The sequence below is a fragment of the Ornithorhynchus anatinus genome, chromosome 1 (genome assembly GCF_004115215.2).
Source record: "Ornithorhynchus anatinus isolate Pmale09 chromosome 1, mOrnAna1.pri.v4, whole genome shotgun sequence".
Taxonomy (NCBI): domain Eukaryota; kingdom Metazoa; phylum Chordata; class Mammalia; order Monotremata; family Ornithorhynchidae; genus Ornithorhynchus; species Ornithorhynchus anatinus.
In genome coordinates this window covers 35,002,312-35,020,557 of record NC_041728.1, presented here as the reverse complement: position 1 = coordinate 35,020,557, position 18,246 = coordinate 35,002,312, and the positions used below count along the sequence as shown (strand labels likewise).

Here is an 18,246-nt window from a genome sequence, read left to right as displayed (position 1 = left end):
AGTACAGTGCCTGGAACATAGTAAGCACCTAACACATACCATAAAAAACCAACAAACAAAACAAAAAAACTGATCTTACAGTCTAGCAGAACAACACTAAATTAGGCTACTAAAAATAGCACCAGTTAACGAATGGATCTTTGTAACAAAAAGGATTACTACTCATTTTAGACTGTGAGCCCGTCGTTGGGCAGGGATGATCTATCTGTTGTCGAACTGTACATTCCAAGCGCATAGTACAGTGCTCTGCACATAGTAAGCGCTCAATAAATACGACTGAATGTATGAATGAATGAATACTAAGGTCACATTTCCTCCAAGAGGCCTTCCCTGATTAAGTCCTCTTTTCCTTGGCTCGCTCTCCCGCCTGTGACGTCTATGCGCTTCGGTCTGTGACATCTGATATCAGCCCTAGCCCCACGCCACTTATGTACGTATCTTTAGATTAAATATTATCAATTATTTACTCCTATTAACGTCTGTCTTCCCCTCTAGACCTTAAGCTCGTTATGGGCAGGGAACCTAACCTGTCTGTTAATTTTGTGGTACTGGACTCTGCAGAGCACTCAGTCCAGTGGTCTGCAAGTAGTAAGTGCTCAAAATAAATACCACTGATTCATTCACTCAATGGTATTGAGCGCTTACTGATTGATTGAAAAATCTAACTGAATTGATAAAGGGACTCCAGGGGCACTAAAATGACCACCTGATTAGTTCGAGGAGAAGAGTCATACTCAAGGTGAAGACTCGAGGTGAAAGCTGGACCACCGATTTGGAAGAGAAATGCCTAAAACTGGTTTCGGATCGCGCCCGGGTCATCGAAGCACAGCTCCAGAATCACAACAGCTGAATCCAGTTTGGGTCTAAGCACGACAAGATGCTGGATCTCACTTTGGTCTTAGTGAGACCAGTCTGTGTCAACTCTTCACACGGGAACAGCCCAAAGGACCAATGGAAACCCCTGATCAGCGGCTTTAAAGCAGCGAATCGCCTCGCCCCCTCCCACCTCACCTCACTGAATTCCTACTCCGACCCGGCCCGCACACATCGCTCCCCTACTGCCAACTCCTCGCTGGACCATGATGTCGTCTATCTCGCTGCCGGCCTCCTAACTCCGGCCTGGAACGCCCTCCCTCCTCATATCCGACATACAATTACTCTCTCTTCAAAGCCTTTATTGAAGACCCATCTCCTCCGAGAAGCCTTCCCAGATTAAACCCTTCTTTCCTCTTCTCCCACTCCCTCCTGGTCACCCTGATTTGCTCCCTTGATTCATCCCCCAGAATCATCCCCAAAGCACTTATTTATTCATTTATTTATTTATATTGATGTCAGTCTCCCCATCTAGACTGTAAGCTTGTTGTGGGCAAGGAACTTCCAACTCTGTTATCTTGTACTCTCCCAAGCACTTAGTATAGTGCTCTGCGCACAGTCAGCATTCAATAAATGCCACCGATTCTTCCTGGTCTCGTAATAACACCTCACATCTCCACCTCCGTAATGGGCAGGCTGACGACAGTTTCAAAGCAGCATCTTGTATAGTAGAAATCTTTGTTCATTTGAAATCTGACCAAGGGCAAGACAGATACTTCATCCATTCAGTGGTATCTACTGAATAGATAGCAGAGCACTGTACTAAGAGCTGGGGAGAGGACAGTACGACGATAAACGGGCACATGCCCTGCCCAAAACGGGCTTACGGTCTAAAGGGATAGGGAATGTACACGAGATAGAAACCATCTCCTCGACAGATTCACAAGATGGGTACTGTTGAGCTATACACTGAAAGGAAAACTTTCGAAAGTACTAAAGGCCACAAGAAACCATGAGCTCGCTGTGGGCAGAGTCCCAAGATAGTGAGAAAATTCAGATTTAAAGGGAGTTGTTCAGGGCCTTACTCTCCTTTTGATCTAGATCCCCCAGGACTCATATACTTCACCTTAAAATTCTACATTAGAAATGACCAATTCACATTACCATCTGCCTCCCCCTCTTGACTGTAAGCTCCCCTTGAACAGGGAACGTGCCTGCCGATTCTGCTGTTTCGTACTCGTCCAAGCGCTTAGTGCGGTGCTCTGCGCATAGTTGGTGCTCAATAAATACCACCAATTGATTGGCTGACTGACCTAGGGCTGTGCCAGTAAAGAACCCAGGAGAAAGACAGAATGTAAGTGCTGCATTCTCTACAAAAAGAGAATGTTACAAGGGTGGATAGCTTCATCGCCTTGTGGGAACACTCTATAATAATGATAACAATAATAACGATGATGGCATTTGTTAAGCACTTACTAAGTGCAAGGAACTGTACTGAGCGCTGGGGTGCATATGAGCAAATCGGATTGGACAAGGGTCCCTGTCGGGTATGGGGTTCACCATCTTCATCTCCATTGTACAGATGTAGGAACTGAGGCATGGAGCGGTGAAATGACTTGTTCAAGGTCACACAGCAGACCGGGGGGGGGGGGAGGGGGAGGGAAGGGGGAGCCGGAATTCGAACCCAGGACCTTCTGAGTCCCAAGCCCGTGTTTTTTTCCGCTAGGCCACGCTTCTTCTCCAACTCAACTGAAAGCTAGGCCCTTGACCCATTGTATTTTCTTAAAAAGGAAATCAAAACCAAAGGGGTCGAAAAGTGGCTGTAAAAAATAAATGTTAGGTTTTAAATTTATGGAGCCTGATCAGAGATTTGCATACTGAAGCTTTTCCTTAGTAGACTGTTCCCACCTTGTAAGGAGAACACCAGTGAAGATAATAAACTTTGCAAACCATCCATCCCTGGCTACTTCCTTATCTTTTAGTGAAATTTGCAGGCAGGACAACTAGATAACAGAGCAATTTAAACCCACATTAACTAGTAGTCCTAGTAACAGGACTATTTACTCTTTGGTGCTGTAAATCTTAAGGAGCTGGGAGAGGCTCTATTAGAACACCACCTCCCAAAAAACAAACAAAAGAAAAAAAAATTTCCACAGATGTGAGGCTAAGTTTATTTTATACTTGTGCACGGCAGAGAAATTGAATTATATTGGGAATTGCGGCTATATTCAGGGGCATGATCCCCAGATCACTTTGAGATCTGCTGAGGGGCAAGACGGGTACTTCATTCATTCGGTGGTATTTACTGAGCACTTACTGTGTGCGGAGCACTGTACTAAGCGCTTGAGAAAGTTCAACACAACAGACACATTCCCTGCCCAAAACAAACTTAGAGTCAAGAATTAGCCTCTAGAGACTACAAGCTGGTTGTGGTCAGGGAACGGGTCTGCCGATTCTGTTGTGTTGTACTCTCCCAAGTGCTCAGTACAGTGTTCTGCACAAAGTAAGTGCTCAATAAGTACATACAGTTCTTCCTTTACAAGATAATATTCCCAATTAAATCCAAAGTACTTGATCTTTCGCCCCATTCGGACGATCCTTGGCACCTGCTTTTATTGGACTTTTACAAGAAAGGCTTCCTTCACACCCTTGCTTCGTTTTCAGAACTTAAACGCGGTCCTGTTTGGGGGAACGTATCCTTTGTTTGATATAATGTAATCGGTAGGTGCCCAGTAAAGCAGAGGAAGCAGCATGGCTTAGTGGCCAGAGCCCGGGCTTGGGAGCCAGAGGCCGAGGGTTCTAATGCCGGCTCCGTCGCTTGCCAGCTGTGTGACTTTGGGCAAGTCACTTCACTTCTCTGTGCCTCAGTGACCTCATCTGGAAAATGGGGATCAAGACTGTGAGCCCCACGTGAGACACCCTGATTACCTTGTAGCTCCCCCAACACTTAGAACAGTGCTGTGCACATAGTAAGTGCTTAACAATCACCGTTATTATTGACTACTTAACCCCATGCGGGAGAGGGGCTGCATCCAACCTAATCGACTTGAATCCATCCCAGTGTCGGACTCATAGTAAGCGCTTAACAAATACCATTAAAAACAAAACTGACTAATGAGCCTCAAAGGTGAGGGCAGGAGGGTGAAGGGTAGCAGGGGAGAAAGTAAGCTTCAGTGCAACATCTGATGAAGTATTTTCTTTTTTTTAACTAAATCATTGGGCCTCCAAAGGTGGTTCCTTCACCAGGAAGATTTCTCTACAGTTTGCTCCTCCGATGCAGTCAGCCCCTTGTGACACAATTACTTAATCCTGTACGGGTGCAGACCTGTTTATGGAGTCTAATTTGCCACCTACAGTAAACACATTCACTGAGGCTGGTACCAGAAACCCACAAACTCTATTCTCCAGCTAAGTAAGCCATCCGCCACAGCGAGAACCGAGAGAGAGAAGAGAGTCTTACCTGAAAATAGGCCCGGGCTAATTCCGCTTTCACAGTTCCCTCTGAGTTGCTGCTAGGAGATGTCCCAACGCATTTCATCTGTGGAGAGAAAAAAGAAAAAGTTCATTTAATTCGAAGCCATCTCATGTCGAGCTAGAAACCGCACTCTGAAAGGAGACTGAGTTTCCAACACACTTTCTGAAGCCAAGTGTTTCATGGGAGGGGAAAAAAAAAAAACCTGTTCTTTGTGACTCAAATCCAACATGAACACGTCTGTGGGTAGTTCTCTCTCCCGCTCGCACTGTGAAACCGGCCAAGTGGCTGATGCAGTTTCACACCGCTCCTGTTCAAACTCCACCGTACCATCTGGCTGGATACCTCTACTGCTAGGAGGAGAGAGTCCGGGCCTGGGGGGTCGGAAGGGGCCGGGTTCCGATCCTCCTTTCGCCACTCCTCTGCTGCATGACCTTGGGGAAGGCGCTTCCCTGTGCCTCAGTTACCGTGGCTGCCCAATGGGGATCATTCACTCATGCAGACATTCAATCGTATTTATTGAGCGCTTACCGCATGCACAGCATTGTGCTAAGCGCTTGGAAAGTACAATTCGGCAATAGATAGAGACAATCCCTACCCAAAGACAGATTCGCGGGGGTCAGAAACTGTGGAGCCCCATGTGGGACATGGATTGCGTCCCACCTCATTAGCTAGCCTCTACCCCATCGCTTAGTAATATGGGCACGTAATAACAAAGTAGCACTTAGGAACTTAATCTTGCTTGTGTTTACGCTGTCAAGACGTCTACGACCCACAGTGACGCCATGGACGCATCTCTCCCAGAACGCCCCGCTCTCCATCTGCGATAGTTCCGGTAGTGGATCCTTAGAGTTTTCTTGGTAAAAAATATGGAAGTGGTTTACCATCGCCACCTTCCGCGCGGTAAACCTGAGTCTCTGTCCTTGACCCTCTCCCGTGCCACCAGTGCCCAGCACGGTTGAGTTTTCACTTGTAGCAGATGGCCTTCCTCTCGCCAGCCACTGGCCAAGCTCGGAATGGAATGGGTAGGCCTATGCTTGCTTGACTCTTCCTCCTGTAGCTGAGACTGGTAGAGAACTCTCCAGGTACCACCCTGAGAGGGGAAGTAACTTAGTTCATAGTAACAGAGCAGTACTTTGTGCCTGTCGCATTCTAAGCACTTAACAAATACCATTAGAAAACAACTAAGTTGTTAGTAAAGCAAAACTAATAATAATAATATCCATTATTTCAATGGTATTTATTGAGTGCTTACTGTGTGCAGAGTACTGAACTAAGCACGTGGGAGAGGACAATGTGACAATAAACAGACATTCTCTACCCACAACAAGCTTTCAGTCTAGAGGAGGAGACAGACATTAATAGAAATAATAAGCCATTACTATTAGCCAAGAACTTACTGTATTAAGTGCTGTGGTACAGACAAGATCATCATTCATTCATTCCATTGTACTTACTGAGCTCTTACTGGGAGCAAAACACTAAACTAAGCGCTTGGGAGAGGACAATATAACAATTAAGAGGCACGTTCCCTGCCACGACAAGTTCACATTCGAGAGGGGAGACAGATATTAATATGCACAACTAAAGGAATAAAATCATCAGGTTGGACACAACCCCAACAATAACAACAGTGGTACTTATGTGCCATGCACTGTTCTAAGTGCTGGACAAATAAATTAATAATGGTATTTGTTAACCACTTATTATATGCCCAGCACTGTTCTAAGCGCTGGGGTAAAAAAAAATGTTGGCATTTGTTAAGCACTTACTATGTGCCAAGCACTGTTCTAAGCGCTGGGGTAGGTACAAGGTCATCAGGTTGTCTCATGTGGGGCTCACAGTCTTAATCTCCATTTTTATAGATGAGATAACTGAGGCCCAGAGAAGTAAAGTAACTTGCCCAGAGTCACACAGCAGACAAGTGGCGGAGCCAGGATTATTCATTCATTCAATAGTATTTATTGAGCTCTTACTATATGCAAAGCACTGTGCTAAGCTCTTGGAATGTACTATTCGGCAACAGATAGAGACAATCCCTGCCCAATGCTGGGCTCACAGTCTAATCAGGGGAGACAGATGGACCAAAACAAGACAACATAATCACAGTAAATAGAATCAAGGGGATGTACACCTCATGAACAAAATAATTAGGGTAATAAAAATATATACAAATGAGCACAGTGCTGAGGGAAGGGGCAGGGGGATGGGGAGGAGCAGAGGGAAAGGGGACCTAGCTGAGGGGAGGGGAAGGGGAAGGGGGAGGGAGCAGAGGGCGGAGGGGGAGCAGAGAGGGAGCAGAGAGAAAAGGGGTAGCTCAGCCTGGGAAGACCTCTCAGAGGAGATGAGCTCTCAGTAGGGCTTGGAAGAGGGAAAGAGAGTTAGTTTGGCGGAGGCGAGGAGGGAGGGCATTCCAGGACAGCAGGAGGATGTGGGCCAGGGGTCGACGGCGGGACAGGCCTGACCGGGGGACGGTGAGGAGGTGAGCAGCAGAGGAGCGGAGCATGCGGGGTGGGCAGTAGAAAGAGAGAAGGGAGGTGAGGGAGGAGGGGGCAAGGTGATGGAGAGCCTTGAAGCCTAGAGTGAGGAGTTTTTGTTTGGAGCGGAGGTTGATAGGCAACCCCTGGAGGCTTTTAAGGAGGATAGTGCCATGCCCAGAGCGTTTCTGCGGGAAGATGATCCGGGCAGCGGAATGAAGAATAGACTGGAGTAGGGAGAGACAGGAGGAAGGGAGATCAAAGAGAAGGCTGACACAATCATCCAGCCTGAATATTATGAGAGCTTATACCAGCACGATAGCCGTTTGGATGGAAAGGAAAGGGCAGATCATGGCGATATTGTGAAGGTGAGACCAGCAGGTTTTGGTGACGGATTGGATGTGTGGGGGGAATGAGAGAGCTGAGTCAAGGATGACACCAAGGTTGCGGGCCTGTGAGACGGGAAGGATGGTCGTGCCGTCCACAGTGACAGGGAAGTCAGGGAGAGGACAGGGTTTGGGAAGGAAGATAAGGTGCTCAGTTTTGGACATGTTGAGTTTTAGGTGGTGGGCAGACATCCAGGTGGAGACGTCCTGGGGGTAGAAAGAGATACGAGTCTGAAGGGAGGAGGAGAGAACAAGGGAGGAGATGTCGATTTGGGTGTCATCTGCATAGAGATGATGGTTGAAGCCATGGGAGCGAATGAGTTCACCAAGGGAGTGAGTATAGATGGAGAACAGAAGAGGGCCAAGAAGTGATCCTTGCGGAACCCCTACAGTTAATGGATGGGAGGGGGAGGAGGAGCCCACGAAGGAGACAGAGAATGAACGGCCAGAGAGATAAGAGGAGAACCGGGAGAGGAGGGAGAGGACGGAGTCCGTGAAGCCAAGGTGAGATAAGGTGTGGAGGAGAAGGGGATGATCGACAGTGTCCAAAGCAGCTGAGAGGCCGAGGAGGATTAGGATAGAGTGGGAGCCAATGGATTGGGCAAGAAGGAGGTCACAGGGGACCTTTGAGAGAGCAGTCTCGGTAGAGTGGAGGGGTCGGAAGCCAGATTGGAGGGCGTCCGGGAGGGAGTTGGAGTTGAGGAATTCAAGGCAGTGTGTGTAGACGACTCATTCTAGGAGTTTGGAAAGGAAGGGTAGGAGGGAGATAGGGCGATCACTGGAAGGGGAAGGGGAGTCGAGAGAGGGGTTTTTTTAGGATGGGGAGACATGGGCATGTTTGCAGGCAGAGGGGAAGGAGCCATTGGAGAATCAGTGGTTAAAAATAGAAGTTAAGGAGGGTAGGAGGGAAGGGGCGATGGTTTTTATAAGGTGAGGTGGGAATGGGGTCCGAAGCACAGGTGGAGGGGGTGGCACCTGTGAGGAGGGAGGAGATCTCCTCTGAGGATACTGCAGGGAAAGATGGGAAAGTAGGGGAGAGGGCTGGGTGCGGGGGGAAATAGAAAGGGGAAGGGTGACTTTGGGGAGTTCAGACCTGATTAGAACCCACGACTTATATGACTCCCAAGCCCGTGCTCATTGCACTAAGTCATGCCACTTCTCCGATACCAGATAGTCAGGATGTCCCATGTGGGGTTCACAGTCTTAATCCCCATTATCCAGATGAGGTAACTGAGGCCCAGAGAAGGGAAATAACTTGCCCAAGGTCACACAGCAGACAAGTGGTGGAGTCAGGATTAGAACCCATGACCTTCTGACTCCCAGGCCTGTGCCAATCTGCCATGGGACTCCCAGTCTAAGTAGGAGGGAGAATGGGAATTGAATCTCCATTTCACAGATGAGGGTGGAGAAGTTTGGTGACTTGCCCACAGCCACACCAGGGGTACAGCAGGACTAGAACCCAGGTCCCCTGACTCACAGACCTGAGCCCTTTCTACCAGGCCACAATGCTTCTCCTCAGACTATTTGACATAAATCTAAATTGGGTAAGTTTTTTATAAAGTGACTGGTCAGAGCCTTCCAAAGCAAAAGGGAGCTCTGAGGTTAAATGGACAAATGGCACTGATTGGTCACTTACCGTGTGCAGAGCACTGTACTAAGCACTTTGGAGAGTACAGTGTAATAGTGGTAGACACGTTTCCTGCCCACAACGAGCCACGGTTAAATCAGAGAGAAATAATGACTAAACCATCTGGGAACATGTTAACATCCACTGACTTCTGAAGAAGCAGCGTGGTCTAGTGGATAGAGTGTGGGCCTGGGAGTCAGAAGGACCTGGATTCTAGTCCCACCACTCACCTGCTTGGCAAGTCATTTCACTTCTCTGGACCTCAGGAGCCTCATCTGTAAGATGGGGACTAAGATCGTGAGCCCCATGTGGGACAGGCCCTGGGTCCGGCCTGATTATCTCGTATCTCCCCAGCGTTTAGAACAGTGCCTGGCACATAGTAAACGCTTAACAAATATCATAAAAAGGAAAGGGTGACGCCCAAATTGGCAAAATGACCTCTCTAGATGCAACCAACCGAAAGAGTTCCCACTGCCGGTGTAAGGGAAGGTAATCTGAATCTCTTTCTGATTTGATTTTGTGCAGAGAAGGCTGTTTCTAGACAACCGGGAGGCAGAAGGACCTGGGTTCTCATACCCCTCTCTGCCATTTGCTGTGTGACCCTGGGCAAGTCACTTTGCTTCTCTGGGCCTCGGTTCCCTCATCTGACAAATGGGGGGTTAAGTCTGTGAGCCCCACGTGGGACAGGGACTGTATTCAACCTGATCAGCTTGTGTCTTCCTCACTGCTTAGTACAGTCCCCAGCACATAAGTCATCGCTGTACAAATTCCATTTAAAAAAAAATACTATTTCCTATTCAGCCTAAGGGCACGTGGTGACTTTCTCTCTTTGCTTAGTCAGTAGTGGTGAACAGAGAAGTAAGGGTTTGTGATCTACTTGGGGATTATAAGGTTTCAATCTTGGTTTTCCCTTTCCATTCCTTTTTTTAGTTCCCAGCGAAGCTTTTGAGGAAAAAAACAAAACTCCCTGGCTCTGGGGGGTTCTTTAACAGCCAGGCAGTCTATGAGGGTGAGGGAAATCAAGGAAATAAGTGTTGGGCTTTCTGCAACCCACTTTATTCCTCTGCTTTTGGGTTTGATCTGGATTTCCCCCTTGCAGACCTGTCGAGTCTATCCTTGATGAGTTACTGGCCGTCGCTTCATCTGGGGAATTTCCTCCTTCAATTGAACTTGTTCACACAGCCATTTGTAAAACTCCCACTCTGAGAAAGTATGTGGCCTAGAAGAGAGGAGACAGGTCTGGAGTCAAGGGACCTGGGTTCTAATCTTGGCTCTGCCCGCTATGTGACCCAAGGCAAGTCTATTCACTTCTCTGGGCTTCGGTTTCCTCATCTGGGGATTAATGGTTTCCCTCCACTTGAGATCAGTCAATCATCCGGTCAGAAGACAATCAACGTGGCTTAGTGGCAAGAGCCCGGGGTTGGGAGTCAGAGCACCTGGGTTCTAATCCCGGCTCCGCCACTTGTCAGCTCTGGACCTTGGGTAAGCCACTTAATTTCTCTGTGCTTCAGTTACCTCATCTGTAAAATGGGGAATAAGAATGTGAGCCCAGCATGGGACAACCTGATTACCTTGTATCTACCCCAGCGTTTAGCATAGTTCTTGGAACATAGAACGCGCTTAACAAATAATACCATAATTATTATTATTAGAGCATTTGCTCCGAGTGGAGCAATATGCTAAGTATTTTGTATTTAAGTATTTTTGAGATTACAAACAAGTTGTACATTCCCTGCCCAGAGTGAGTTTACGGTCTAGGAGCAAAGACGACACTGAAATAAATAAGAGATACACAGAGAAGCAGCGTGGCCTTAGTGGAAAGAGTGCAGAGGGCCTGGGAGTAAGAGGATCTGGGTTCTAATCCCAGTTCCGCCACTTGTCTGCTGGGTGACCTCGGGAAAGTCACTTCACTTCTCTGGGCCTCAGTGACCTCAACTGTAAAATGGGGATTAAGACTGTGAGCCGCACGTGGGACCCGGACTGTTTCCACCCTGATTAGCTCATATTGACCACAGCGCTTAGTACAGTTTCTAACATGTAGTAAGTGCTTAACAAATGCCATTAAAAACAAAAAACAACCTTGAAGGATCTCATCCAGCAGGATTTAATTTGCCAGACTAATGGCCATTTTTCCTCTGCCCATTCTCCCTTCTACTTAGACTGTAAACCCCATGTGGGACAGGGACTGTGTTAACATATCTACCCCAGCTCTTAGAACAATGCTTAACAAATAGCTCAAATACCATAATTATAACAATAATAATAATAATTATTGTCCCGTGGGGCTAATATCAAGCACTTACAGGGTACACATCGAAGTGCATAGGCCACAAGAAGCAGTATGGCTTAGTGGATAGAGCCCGGGCCTGGGAGTCAGAAGGACCTGGGGTTCCACCACTTGTCTATGTGACCTTGGGCAACTCACTTCACTTCTCTGTGCCACAGTATCCTCATCTGTAAAATGGGGATAAAAGTGTGAGCTCCGTGTGAGACAGGGACTGTGTCCAACCCGACTAAGTGTATCTACCCCAGCACATAGGACAGTGCCTGGCACATAGTAAGCGCTTAACCAATACCATAATTAATCATCATTATTATTAACACAGGAAGGACGGGGAAAGGGAAATTAGGACTTAGGGAAGGCTTCTTGGAGGGTTGGAGGAGAGGGGGAGTGGTAGTGAGCCCGTTGAGGGCAAGGATTGTCTCTCTTTGTTGCTGAATTGTACTTTCCAAATGTTTAGTACAGTGCTCTGCACACAGGAAGCGCTCAATAAATACAACGGAACGAATGGACCAACAGGATCTCATCCGTGAAGGGGGATCCCAGGCCAGAGGTAAGAACTGGGCAAGAAGTCAGCTGCAAGACAGAAGAGATCGGGGGACAATCAATCCACAATATTTAATGAGCGTTTACTGTGTGCAGAACACTGTTCAAAGCACTTGGGAGAGTCCAACACTACAGCACTGGTAGCCGTGTTCCACAACGAGTGTACACTCTAGAAGTACAGTGAGTGGGATGGTATTAGAGGAGCAGAGTGGGCTGGGTTGCAGTAGGAAATCAGGGAGGTGAAGTAGGTGGGGGCGAGCTGATTTAATAGAGCCGATTTAATACAGATGGTGAGGAGTTTCCGTTCGATGCAGAGGTTGATGGGCAACCACTGGAAGTTCTTGAGAAGCGGGGAGCCGTGGGCTGAACGTTTTTTAGAAAACGGTCCAGGCAGCAGAGGGAAAGATGGCCCGGAGTGGGGAGAGGCAGGGAGGTCAGCAAGGAGGCTGGTTCAGAAATCAAGTTGAGATCGGATACGTGCTTGGATTAACGTGGCAGCGGTTTGGCCGGAGAGGACTGGGCGGATTTTAGCGTAGTTGTCAGAGTCGAACGGACCGGATTCAGTGATACTGAATTCGAAGGGTGAGCGAGAGAGATGAGTTGAGGAGGAGGCCAAGGTCACGAACCGGTGAGGCAGGGAGGATGGTGGTGTTGTCTACAGTGGCGGGAAGGACGAGGGAGGATGGGGGTTGGGTGAGAAGATGAGGTGGCCTGTTTTTGACGCGTTAAGACTGATGTCTTGAAGTCAGGAGGAAATGAGAGACTGCAGAGACGGAGAGAGATCAGCGCTGGCAATCAACCACGGAGAGCCGGTAGTTGACGTTGGCAGAGCAAATGAGTTCTCCAAGGCAGTGGGGAGGGAGAACAGACGGAGACCCAGAACTGAGCCTTGAGGGACCCCCCCCCAGTCGGTGAGTTAACTTCTCTGGGCCTCAGTTACCTAATCTGTAAAATGGGGGTTGAGACTGTGAGCTCCAAGTGGGACAAGCTGATTACCTTGTACTTACCCCGGCATTTAGAACAGTGCTTGGCACACAGTAAGCGCTTAACGAATACCATCATTATTACTGTTGAGCAAACAGCTGAAGATGGCTGTTAGGGAGGGAAGATGGGAGGAGACTAATGTTTTGATAAGGCGTGAAGAAAATGGGGTATGGGAGGTGCAGGGGGAGGGGTGTGGATTCTGAGAGGAGGCAGATCTCCTCTAGGGACACTGCTGGGAAAGGTGGGAGACTCAAAGAAGGGAGGAACGGTGAGCCCCATGTGGAACAAGGTGTGTGTGTGACCTAATGATCTTGTCTCTACCTCAATGTCTAGTATAGTGCTTGGTACATAATAAATGCTTACATTATACTTAGACAAAAGTAAATACAAATAATTAACAGCACTCCTTTGCCCAGAACATTCAAAAGGAATAAGGGAAGGGCGGAGTCAGATCAAGATTGTTATTAACAATAATAATTACGATAACAAATCCGGCAGAGTGCTGTTAATTCTGCTCTTCATTCAACAAGGACCCCCAACACAGAAATCCGAGTTGACCAAAATCTCTTTTCCATCGACAACCCACAGGTGTGTGCATTTTGTTTTGTTGTCTGTCTCCCCCTTCTAGACTGTGAGCCTGTTGTTGGGTAGGGATTGTCTCCGTCTGTTACCAAAGTGCACTTTCCAAGCGCAATAAATAATGCGATTGAATGAGTGAAAGAATTTCACAATCAAAAGGATATGCAATCAATGGTGTTTACTGAGCTCTTACTGTGTGCAGAGCACCGTACTAAGCAGTTGGGAGAGTACACCACGGAAATGGTAGATGCTTTCCAAACAGTTGATCGTTTTCATTTACTGAGTGCTTAATACTTGCAGAGCACTGAAGGGCAATCCAAGAGTTGGTGAACATGTTCTCTACCCAAAACGAACTTATAGTCTAGAGGGAGTTTATAATCTTAGCCCCCCCACGAACAGGGGCTTCAAAGAACGTGTTTAAGGAGGAAGAAAAAGGAATTTCAGGAGTCAAACAAATTAATGCAAAATCGATCATCAATGAAAACCACATAATATTCAGTCACACTGACAAACCAACATTGCCAGACCTCCAACTTAAAACTATCTGTAACTCTATCCTACTTCTAAAGTTAACCCTAAACCTTCGGGCTCCTGATGAAGTCTCTACATAGAGGAAGTGATCCAGCAGGTAGATTGTGAATCTTTGGAAATTTGTCCTTGTTCCTACTTTGAGCAAGGACAGGACTGAAGAACCTCATTTTTAGCCACCCCTGAAACATTCCTACATGAAGCTACCATTTAGGAGTATCCTGAAATTCTGATTCTTTCGTCTGGGACATAAGGACCTGGGTTCTAATCCTGGCTCTGCCACCTGCCTGCCGTGTGATTGGTGACTCTGGGCAAGTTACTTCGCTTCTCCGTGCCTCAGTTACCTCATCTGCAAAATGGGGATTGAGACTGTGAGCTCCATGTGGAACAACCTCATTACCTTGTATTTAGTACAAGTACTAAGTACTAAGTAGGGCTTAGTACAGTGCCTGGCACATAGTAAGCACTTCACAAATACCATGAAAAAAAATTAGAGAACAATAGAAATTTAAAAAATTCCCCTGGATAGGAGTGAGATCATAACACATGTTAGTTTCTAACTCTTTCCCATATGGCGATTATTAATCTTACTTCTACTATGCTGTATTCCCAAGAAAAGAAAATGAAACAGAAATGTGTCCGTTAATTCTGCTGAATTATACTTTCCCCAAGCACTCAATACAGTGCCCTGCACGTAGTAAGCACTCAATATCCTTGACTGATTGCTTTAAAAATAATATAAGCATCTCTACAAATAAAAGCGGTCCAAAAGAACTGTATAAAACTCTTAAGACTGTTTGGATAAATAAACCTTTCTGTTTTTAGTAGCATATCCATTTTACTTCCAGTGAAATGTAGCAAAGAACCACTTTGACTCAATATAAATACACTACAGAAGCTAAATTACTCATCTATAAGCAAGTACATATTTCTCGGTAATTACAGTAAAAAGAGGGTTTCCAGCCTAGGTTCACTAACCCTCATTTATCAATCATTCAATCAATGCTATGTACTGAGCACTTAATGTGTGCAGAGCACTGTACTAAGAGTTTGAGAGAGTACACTATACAATAGTTGCTAAGCACATTTCCCGCCCATGATGAGCTTATATTCTAGCGGAGGAGCCACACATTAGCATGAATAAATAAATTATGGATATGTCTGTAATCCTCCCCAACTCTAGTCTGTGAGCTCACTGTGGACAAGGAATGTCACCGTCTGTTGTTATACTGTACTTTCCCAAGCGCTTAATACAGTGTTCTGCACACAATAGCGCTCAATAAACACAACTGAATGAAGAACGAATGAGTGAAGTCTTGTGGGGCTGAGGAGAGGGGAGAATAAAGATGCAAATCCAAGTGCAGATTATTCTTAGGAGAATATGCAATATACCAGGAACAAGGACTTTACAGACATAGTTTGTCAATGCAGATTATTCTTAGGAGAATATACAATATACCAGGAACAAGGACTTTACAGACATAGTTTGTCAATGAAAAGGGGCCACACGGAATGTGATAACAGCAGAAGTAAAAGGAATTTGAGGAGTAAAACAAATTAATGCAAAAATCAATCCTCAATAAAAACCACGGAATATTCAGTCACCGGCAAACTAATGATGCCTGTCATCACTAAGAATGATATTATTCTTGTGAGACAACTAGTTTCCGCTTACATTCCTACTTTCTCTAGACAGTAAGCTCGTAGTGAGCAGAAAACGGTCTGCTAATTCTGTTGTACTGTATTCTCCCAAACGCTCAGTACAGTGTTCTGCACATAGTAAGCGATGGGTCAAATTTCATCGATTGATTGGAACAGAGTCTTCAGGAACTGTGTCATAACCCTGAGGACTGCCTGTCGCCGGCTTGACATGGGCACGGAATGTGTCTGTTAGTTGCTGTATTGTACTTTCCCAAACTCTTAGTCCAGGGCTCTGCACATGGTAAGCGCTCAATAAATACGACTGAACCAAGGAACAAATCATTTCTCCTGCAAGTTCTCAGTGGTGAGACTTCAAGATGGAGAACGTGTACGAAAGAAATCAAATGTCATGACCTAAACTCATCGGTCCCCACTTGGCTCCTCATCATCGCTTGAATGATGGTCCGATACCATGATATCCTCTCCTATAAATCGACGTTTTATCGTGGCAGGAGTGTTTGTGTCTGCTGATGATGTACCACGAAAGGCTACCGGAAATGGAAAGGTCAAAGCTGAAGCACCGTATGGAGTCGACTGGCCTGTGCTGGGCAGCCTGGGAAAGAGAGGCGGAGGATCGAGCGATCAAAATGATCAAAGATGACGGCAGAGACTCTAGTTTTTACTGAGCGAAAGCCGGCAATGGTGAACCACTTCCGTACCTTCACCGAGAAAACTCCAAGGATACACCTCCCGGAACGACTCCGCCACAGAAGACGGGATGTCCCTGGAGTAGCCAGGGGATGGGAGGCGACTCGACCGCATTTGCAGACGACGATCTCAACATCACAATATCCCCGCACCGGTTCAGTTTAGGCAGCCACGATGGAAGACGTCACAAGAAGTCGGGAGGAAGGTGCGAGGACGTGTTTCGGTATCTCTGGAAACTCTTCCAACCCAGATTTGAGCATCGTCCAAAATCCCAGCACCAGTCGAAAGCAAAACCGCCTTAGAGAGCGGTAGTCAATCAGACGTGAGAACGAGCACCGGCGAATTGAAGAGTCCTCGAAAGCCTGAGCGCCAGTCAAAGTCGATGGTATTTGTTAAGCGCTTATCATGTGCTAAGCACTGTACTAAGGGCTGGGGTAGATACAGGTAATCAGGTTGCTCCACATGGGGCTCACACATTTTTAATCCCCCTTTTAACAGAGGAGGTAACGGAGGCATAGAGAAATGAAAGCCACACAGCAGACAAGCGGCAGAGGTGGGATTAGAACCCAAGTCCTCTGACTCCCAAGCACGGGCTCTTTTCACTGAGCCACGCTGCTTCTCTAAGTACCAATAATAGCATTTTTTATGGTATTTGTTAAGCGCTTACTATATGCCAGGCACCATTCTAAGCGCTGGGCTAGAGACAAGTTAATCGGGTGGGACACAGTCCCTGCCCCACATGGGGCTCCCGGTCTTCATCCTCATTTTACAGATGAGGTAACTGGGGCACAGAGACGGGAAGTGAATTCCCCGAGGTTACCCAGCAGACAAGAGGCAGAGCCGGGACACATACTCAGATGTGCCAATGAGGCCCGTGGATTTTGAGCATCATCCAAGTCCTAGTGCCAGGTAAAGGTGACTCCACCTTAAAAGCACATACTCAATTAAACACGTAAATGAGCCCTATCAACTCCAAGCATCAGCCAAAGTCCTAAGGCCGACTGGGGCCTAAAACGATCCCGCCTTAAAAGCACATACTTGATTAGGCTAACAAATGAGCCCCGTCAACTTGGAGCACCATCCAAAGTCCTTGCACCAATTGAAGGTGACTCCACTTTAAAGCCACATACTTGATCAGACGTGCAAATTAGCCCCATCTTCAAAGCTCTCCATCCCCTTGCCTCCTCCTATCTCACCTCCCTTCTCTCCTCCACCGCCCCCCAGCCTGCACACTCCGCTCCGCTGCCGCAGCTCACCTCCTCACTGGGCCTCGTTCTCGCCTGTCCCGCCATTGACTCCTGGTCCACGTCCTCCCACTGACTTGGAACACCCTCCCTCCTCACATCCGCCCAACTAACTCCCTTCCCCTTTTCAAAGCCTTACTGAAAGCTCACCAACTCCAGGAGGCCCTCCCAGAATGAGCCCCCCTTTTCCTCTGTTCCTCCTCCCCTCCCCATCGCCCCGACTACCTCCCTCTCCGCCCCACAACACTTAGATAAACATCAAAATAGATAAATAGAATTGTAGATATATACACTTCATAAATAAGTAGAATAATAAATATGTACAAATATACACATCAACAATTCTATTTATCTATTTTGATGCTATTGATGCCTGTCTACTTGTTTTGTTCTCTTTCTCCCCCTTTCTAGACTGCGAGCCCGGCGTTGGATAGGGATTGTCTCTATCTGTTGCCGAACTGTACTTTCCAATTGCTTAGTACAGTGCTCTGCACACAGTAAGCACTCAATAAGTACGATTGAATGAATGAGTAAATGAGCATCATCCAATCGAAGGTGATCCCACCTTAAAGGTACATAATCAATTGGATGTGCAAATGAGCCCAATGTAAGACCTGGACTGTGTCCAATCTGTATATAGTTTAGCCTCCCCAGTGCTTAGGGTAATGTTGAGCATAGAGTTAGAACTTAACAATACCAAAATCCTTAAACGTTGGCGAACTGCTTCACCCCACCAGCATTATGGGCTGATGAATAGTTTAAAGACATTCTGCATCGGTGCGTCAGTCAGTCAATTGTATTTACTGAGCACTTACTGTGTGTTGAGCACTTTACTAAGGGTTTGGGAGAGTACAACATAACAACTACATTCCCTGCTCATAATGAGTTTAGAGTCTAGAAGGGGAGAGAGACATTAAGTAAATAAATTACAGCTACGTACATAAGTGCTGTGGGGTTAGG

General features: G+C 46.8%; 1 protein-coding gene across 1 annotated transcript in view; it reads right to left on the bottom strand.

The window, feature by feature from the left end:
- Positions 1-18,246, bottom strand: part of SIPA1L1 (signal induced proliferation associated 1 like 1) — a 363,817-nt gene that overhangs the window by 310,191 nt on the left and 35,380 nt on the right. The window contains exon 3 of the mRNA XM_029058544.1: positions 4,274-4,351. The gene's annotated coding sequence lies outside the window, so the exon portion shown is untranslated. The remainder of the gene's footprint in view (positions 1-4,273; positions 4,352-18,246) is intronic.